This window comes from Nicotiana sylvestris, chromosome 4 (assembly GCF_000393655.2).
Source record: "Nicotiana sylvestris chromosome 4, ASM39365v2, whole genome shotgun sequence".
In the NCBI taxonomy this organism is placed as follows: Eukaryota; Viridiplantae; Streptophyta; class Magnoliopsida; order Solanales; family Solanaceae; genus Nicotiana; species Nicotiana sylvestris.
The window spans coordinates 109,905,914-109,913,759 of NC_091060.1; positions in this window are offsets into that span (position 1 = coordinate 109,905,914).

Consider the following 7,846-nt stretch of genomic DNA (forward strand, 5'->3'; position numbering starts at 1 on the left):
CCATCCGTTTCAATTTAGATGAGGTAGTTTGACTCGGCATAAAGTTTAAGAGAAAAGAGGAAGACTTTGAAACTTATAGTCTTAAAAGTTTAAGAAGTAAAAGCTTTGTGGGACCATGACATTTGTGTGATTATAAAAACTTTTCATTAATAGTAAAATGAAGAGTTTAAAGTTAAATTATTTCCAAATTTAAAAATATATTATTTATTTTGGAATAGACTAAAAAGGAAAATAACTTATAAAATTTTATACGGAGGGAGTACTTGGTATAAGATGCAAGTAATGGTCACGTGGTCGCACAAATAGCCACATGATGAATAGAACATCGTGTTCCATTTAAGCGACGAGAAACCAATCTGTATATATATAAAAGGCAGGTCTAGAGAGGAGCGATGTAGCACTCTAATTGACCACAAAATATATTTATTTGTTATAAATAGAGTTTTATTTAAGGTGAATGCCTATATTTTAGAGATTGTAAAGATTTTACTTGGTGGCTAAGTCACTCTATCCTTATAAATGAGGGGTTATATTCTATTGTAATTCATCCCAAATCAATAAGAATTCTCTCTCCCTACTTTTCTCTACAATATTCTTTTTCTTCTTTTATTGTTCATAATACGTTATCAGCACAAGACTCTAACCAATTGAGTAGAAGCTTTGGGATTGAGCATAATGATTGACAATTATTCCATGAACTTCCTTCATGATTAAATTCTGGATTTAAGGTAAGTATTTTACTTTATTTTTTTCTTTCAAATCCTTGACATTCTATAATTTGATTTTACATACAAGTAAAGACAATAAATTTTGATTATATCTCTAATGGAGTTTTCAAGAAATTATAACCACCTGAAGTGGTAAAATTTCTATGTCTTGCCATGATCAAATTCATGTAATGATTGTGGGCACAAAAAGTGAAAACTCGCCCCATTGAATTTGCTTCATTCTCATTCCCTTAAGAGAATATAATAGCAGTATGTGATAAGTCTGAAAAAAAGATAAAATTATTACCGTGAAGGTATCAATGAATATGGACCTGGCAATTGACGAAATTATAATCGTCATCAATGAGAATAATAAGGATTCTCAAAATAATCCTTCACTCTGTGAAAGTAATGTTTGTCATCGATTTGGCATGAGATTTTGTAAAGTACATATAGATGATTATGGTCCACTCATGATGTGAATGTGACAACTGACAACATGTGATTTATGAATACATATTCATTCTTGGAAAAATATGAACGTGTTACTGGTAATGAAATACACACTCACCTCTAGACTGAGGTTTGGGGAGGGGGGGGGGAATAAGAAAATAATGTTATTATTATGGCATGAATGGTCATTGTTCACATACCTATTATACGCCAGAATATTTTTTAAATGTGATTATTAAATGGCAACAATAATGCAAGGAACAGATCTTGTATAGAATTCCGACCATGACCATAATGGTATAACTTTGTCTTTAAAAGAGATATTCACCGTATGGATGTTGATGAATATGTGGTAGTACCAAATTAATTGAGAGCTCTAGAAGAGCCAATTATTACCAATTTGGAGGAATACAATTGATTATCATGTCAATTTATCGTGTCGTAGTAAGTTTCAGAGAAACTTAATTGAGTATTCGCGAAAGCGGTTGGTTATATTGAGACTATAAATAAAGAAAAAATTTAATATCTTCTATTACTATAACTTGTAGTGGGGTAATATGTATGTAAAAAGTTACCCGCTTTATTCTCCATTTTGTACTACACAAATAAAAGAATACCACAATAAAGTGGATGTTTATTGATATAAAAACTCATATCATAATAAACTTGGAGTTTATTTATAATTGCACACGTCATGGTGTAAACCTAAAGTTTATCAATATTGATAATTTCTCCAATTGACATAATTGGTTTAGCCATTAATTAAGGTATAATGTGCAAAATAAAAGAGAATTCACATGGGTAAATTATAAAGAATTAGAAATTTCTTTACGAATTCTCTTATGTTGTTTGTTCTCATTAATTAATAAACCAACTAAAATTGGGATTGAATCCCATGAATTCTGGATTAAAGGTGAATATGGGCTCATTCACTTGCCATGTATACCATAAGATGCATCTATGAGATGGTTACATGTGCGATTTTTATTAACCCACAACCTGATGTTTGCGAGGTAACTTGCTCAATAAATTAATTTAGAGCGTAATTTTTAGATTTTCTATTCAAGACAATTCATCTTGATAAGTTGTTTACATCACAGTTGGTTTAGAAAAATGATTTATTGAGTGCCTCCACTTAATAGCTAAACTATTGTTTATGAGAACAAAGTTATCTGTATCAGTTATATACGTTATATACGAAAGTATATTACATTCCCTCCCCCTCCCCCCCCCCCCACAAGTGGTTCGGGGTCAGGAACCAAATAAATCCATCATACTTTTATTAATGTGAGGTTTATATTTTGATTAACACCATAACGCACAAAGATGGATTTCCAAAGTTGAGGAAGCAAGTTAGTTTTTCTAACATGAGGGGGAGACATGATAAACAATTGAGAAAAAGTTACGTGGAATGAATTATTGTGTGTACATCTAGATCCTCGAATAAGATACTATGAACTTGAAATTCATAAAAGATAATTTATCTCTAATATATTATAATATATGTCAGACGCATTTGCTGACCCAAAGAAAGTATCACGACCTAAAATCTACTAGTCGTGATGGCACCTAACCCAACCCGCTAGGTAAGCTAACTAATAACTATTCAAATTCAATAATATTAATAAGACAATTAAACAAAGAAGTTATTTGATTCTTATACATTTCCCAAGGACTGGTAGTACAAATCATGAGCCTCTAAGAATAGAGTTTATAAAGCTGATATGAAGTAAATACATCTTCTGTTTGAGAAATACATAAATAGAGTTTGATAATCTAAGACTACCATAAACAAGAGGAAGCTACAACGGGGACGCAGGTAAACCTTCGAATCCAGCTCCCACAATGTACAGCAACATCTGCATCCAAAATCTGCACGCAATGTGCAGGAAGTATAGTATGAGTACAACCGAGCCCATGTACTCAATAAGTAACGAACCTAACCTTAAGTTGAAAGAAGTGATGAGCTGGAACATAGGTCGGGTCCAACACCAAAATCAATAGCAGTTCATAACAGTGTAAAGCAAGTAAATAAAGAAGTAGCTCAGAGATAAAATGCTCAGCCTTTTCATAGTTTTCCGAAAATAGCTTCGCTTTTCAAGTATATCAGTGAAAACCCAAATCCTTTACCGAAATCGTCAAAAATATGAGTAAGTTTGAAAACTGTAATTTTTTTCTCCCAAAAACTTTTCATTAGGTAAATGTTTCATTTTCAGATAGCATGAGGAAAGTACATCTCTATGCCTACATGTCAAGATACAGGTAAAAACCATGAATGTCACCAAAATCGGGCAGCAAAAAGGAAAATGCATCTCTATGCATGTCTCTCAAGTACGTATGACAAATGCAATGTCTCTCAGTGATGAACTCATGTACTCACACACTCAAAGTACTCAACCTCACTGTCTCGCCTTATCTCTTACTGTGCTCAATACTCAGCACACTCAATCACTCAGCACTATCACACACACACACACACAATATATATATATATATATATATATATATATATATATATATATATATATATTCATAGTCGATTGCGCTCACTAGGGGTGTGCAGACTTCGGAGGGGCTCCTTCAGCCCGAGCGCTATAATTTGCACGGACAACTCACGTGCTATAGTATCAATATCAGAATCTGCACGGACAACTCACGTGTTGTATGGATAACTCACGTGCTATAATCTCAATATCAGAATCCGCACGGACAACTCACAAGCTATAGTATCAATAACCTCACAATTTGGCCGTCGGCCTCACTCAATCATCAATCTCTCAAGTCTCACTCACGGGCTCACAATGTCATGAAACTAGCCCAACAACAATAATATGATGTATCAATAAATAATAACTGAGACTAAAATATGATATGAATACATGAATATGATTGAGTACGAAATATCAATGAAATAAGAAAGATGACAGCAAGAAACAACCACTATGGGTCTTAACAATATCATAATAAAGCCTAAACACGATATCTAACATAATTGACAACTCAGTTACTTAATCACACGGTAGTAACACAGATATCAACAAAATAGGGCCACAAAACAGTGCCATGGAAACAATGGAGTCACAATTCACAGGGTGCACGCCCACACGCCCGTCACCTAGCATGCATGTCACCTCAATACCAATCACACAACACGTAATTTGGGGTTTCATACCCTCAGCACTAAGTTTAGAAAAGTTACATATCTTGAACAAGCTAATTCCAACACTAACAAGCCAAGAATGCTCCAAAAATGCCATCACGCGCGTAGCGACCCCCGAACGGCTCACAACTAGCCAAAGCAACACAAATACATCAGATAAAGCCCAAGCAAACAATTACAAATGATAAAGATCAAATTCTTAATCAAAATTCCAAAACTATCCATAAATCATGCCCGGGCCCGTACCTCGGAACCCGACAAAACTTACAAGATCCGACAACTCATTCAATTACAAGTCCAACCATACTAGTTTCACTCAAATCCGACTCCGAATCGGTGTTAAAATCAAACAAAATCCATTTTTATAAAATTTCTAAAATTTTCCCCAAATTTCCATCTCAAAATACTAATTGGATGATGAAATTAATGGTATATTATCCAAATCCGAGTTAGAATCACTTACCCCGTGAATTTCTTGAAAAACCCACGAAAAATCGTCACAAACCGAGCTCCCAAAGTCCAAAATATGAAATAATACCCTAAAACTCATTTATATAGTACCAACACTGCCTTTCAAAGTTCTTACTGCACAAATTTCAAGTGTGGTCGCACATCCCAAGTCTTGCGGCCGCAAATCAAATTGTGTGGCCGCACTTCAGCAAATGCTGCCCTACCAGGCTCTAGTAAAACGGTCATAACTATCTGTACAAATGTCCAAATAATGAGTTCTTTACTTTATTGGAAACTAGATACGAAGATCTGCAGCTTTCATTTTTGGATCATCTCCAAATTCCTTGTGGATCAAAAGATATAGGCTACCTAAGTCGGACCAACAAATCTGCAGAACTCCCTGATGTGCGGCCGCACATAAAATTGTGCGGTCCACACTCCTCCTCTGAGGTCCGCATATTTCTGCTACAGTCCACACTTTTATGTGCGGTCAACACCTCTCCTTCGCCTTAGCACTCCAAAATATGCGGTCCGCACTTCCAAAAGTACCAGAACAATATCAGAGTGCCGAAATGTCCGGACTCGCTCAAAACTCACCTCCGAACACACCCGAGGCCCCCGGGACCTCAACCAAAGGTACCATCAAGTCCTAAAAATACTATACAAACTTAGTCGAGCCCTCAAATCATATTAATCAACAACAAAAACATAAATTGCATACCAATTCAAGCTTACGAACTTGAAACCTCAAACTTCTACAACCGATGCTGAAACCTATCAAATAACATCCGATTTAACCCAATCTTTGCACACAAGTCATAAATGACATAATGGAACTATTCCAATTTCCAGAATTGGATTTCGATCCCAATATCAACAATTCAACTCCCTGGTCAAACTTCCAAACTTAAATTTTCGTTTTAGCCATTTCAAGCCTAATTACACTACGGACTTCCAAATAATTTTTCGAACACGCTCCTGAGTCCAAAATCATCATATGGAGCTATTGGAATGATCAAAATTCTATTTCGGGGTCATTTACACATAAGTCAACATCCCATAAACCTTTAAACTTATGTTTTAAACTTTGAATTTCATTCTTCCAACTGACTCCGAAATACTTGAAAACCAAAACCGACGATTCACATAAGTCATAATACATCATACGGAGCTACTCATGCCCGAAAACTACCGAGCAAAGTGCAATTTCTCAGAACAACCGGTCGGGTCATTACATCCTACCCCACTTAAACATACATTCATCCTCGAACGTGTCTAGAATTGTTCTCAAAGTGCTCAAACCGCGGTGTAGCCTTACTACGAATATACCCGGGGGTGATCCCACATCACCCTATCCCATATAGGTTTGACAACATAATATAACTAAAGATCATTACTCCAACCTTAGCCCATAAGCCTTAGAACCCAATCTCGAACATCCGAAATTTACTATACAATCAGAATCTCGCATCAACACACTGTATGAGTCCGAAAAAGTTGTATCAAGCCTTCACCATAACCCAAGATGCAATCACATGATATTTCACATAACTTAAATACTCATAGAGATAATTTCAAATCACAGTAGTTGCTCAAAAACAACCCATTACCGGTAATAGACCTCATATCAAACAAAGCCTTGTTCTGAAATCTTCGTACACTGCTAATGATGAAAGAAACACGCAGAATTCATATCCATTCATCAGATCAACAAGTCATGGAGCTCCCTCTCCTTCGGCAAGAACTGTATCTAATTTCTAAGTCGACCTTTGATATTACCCTTCCAACCATGCTGTAATCAAATCCGAAGGTATCCATTCTAGGTCCAATGACCCCATCTCATCCAACATGACCGCTCTAGTAATATGACACATCAATGCAATCAAAATCCACAACCCGTGCAACCCGTGCACCAACAAGCAACAATCCAAATGTACTCAAACATGAAAAATGATTCAAACAAGAGGATAGTTCCACAAGTTCAACGGGTTCCACAACAACACAATGCTAGAAACCCATCACACACCACAAAACCAAAACACACGAATCTAACACAAAGGACCATGCCTCAATATAACTCCGCTACAATGCGTGACCTCATCTAAATATTGGTCCATGGCATATACCTCAAGACACCTTGCTCAAATTAATAAACACGTTGATAACTACAGAATCTAGCCTATCTTATGCTCTCTTTTGCTTAGGTTTTGGATAAAAAAATGTGTAAAATTATTCCCAAAAACAAACTTATTGTGCTTGTTTGCAGGGTTTGGTCAAAATGAAGCAAGAAAGGCATAACCAGCTCATAAAGGAGTTAAACTTGTGCAAGTTCAAAGTTGAGCTAAAAGCACTGACAACAATGAAATAATGCGACCGCGGAAGGTCCACCGCTGAGGCGACTATAGTTACACTCTCAGCGGAATTGAGGTTCAGAGAAGGAAATTTTGGGCACAATAGACACCTTGACCGTGGTGAAATAGCACGATAACAAAATACTGGCCGCGACCGCGGTCCAGATTCTGCTGAGGGTGAAATTGAGAATTAGAGGACTGGAAATTTGAGCTCAAATGAAGAGTGCGGTCCGCAAACATATTACTCGGCCGCGGTTGAAGACAACGCTGAGGCGATTGCTTTTATGATCCCATCGGAATCAAGTCCAGACCAAGCTCAGAAGAGAAGAAATGTGGTCCGCGCTTGCTTTTGCACGGCCGCGGAAGTCCAAGCATTGAGGCACCCATTATTACGCTGTCAGCGGAACCTCCGTAGGGGCATTTTTGTTCAGTAATTTTAGCTGTGTATGAATAGAGCTTTTTCAAAATTTTAGGGTATCTTTTGCTTGGAGGAGCTCGTGAATAGCAGTATTTTACTACTTAAAGCAACTTTAGCCATTAATCTTAGATTTTCTTCTTGTAATTAACTTTTGTGGCTTATATTTCATCTCCATCTTTGATTTTTACCTTTATTATGGGTAGCTAAACCCATTAGCTAGGGTTCTGGCCCAACCTAGTGTGAGAATTTAATGGGCCTTCTATTTTAGGGCTTAATTATTTATGGGTTAGTGATATTTAGCTTGTTT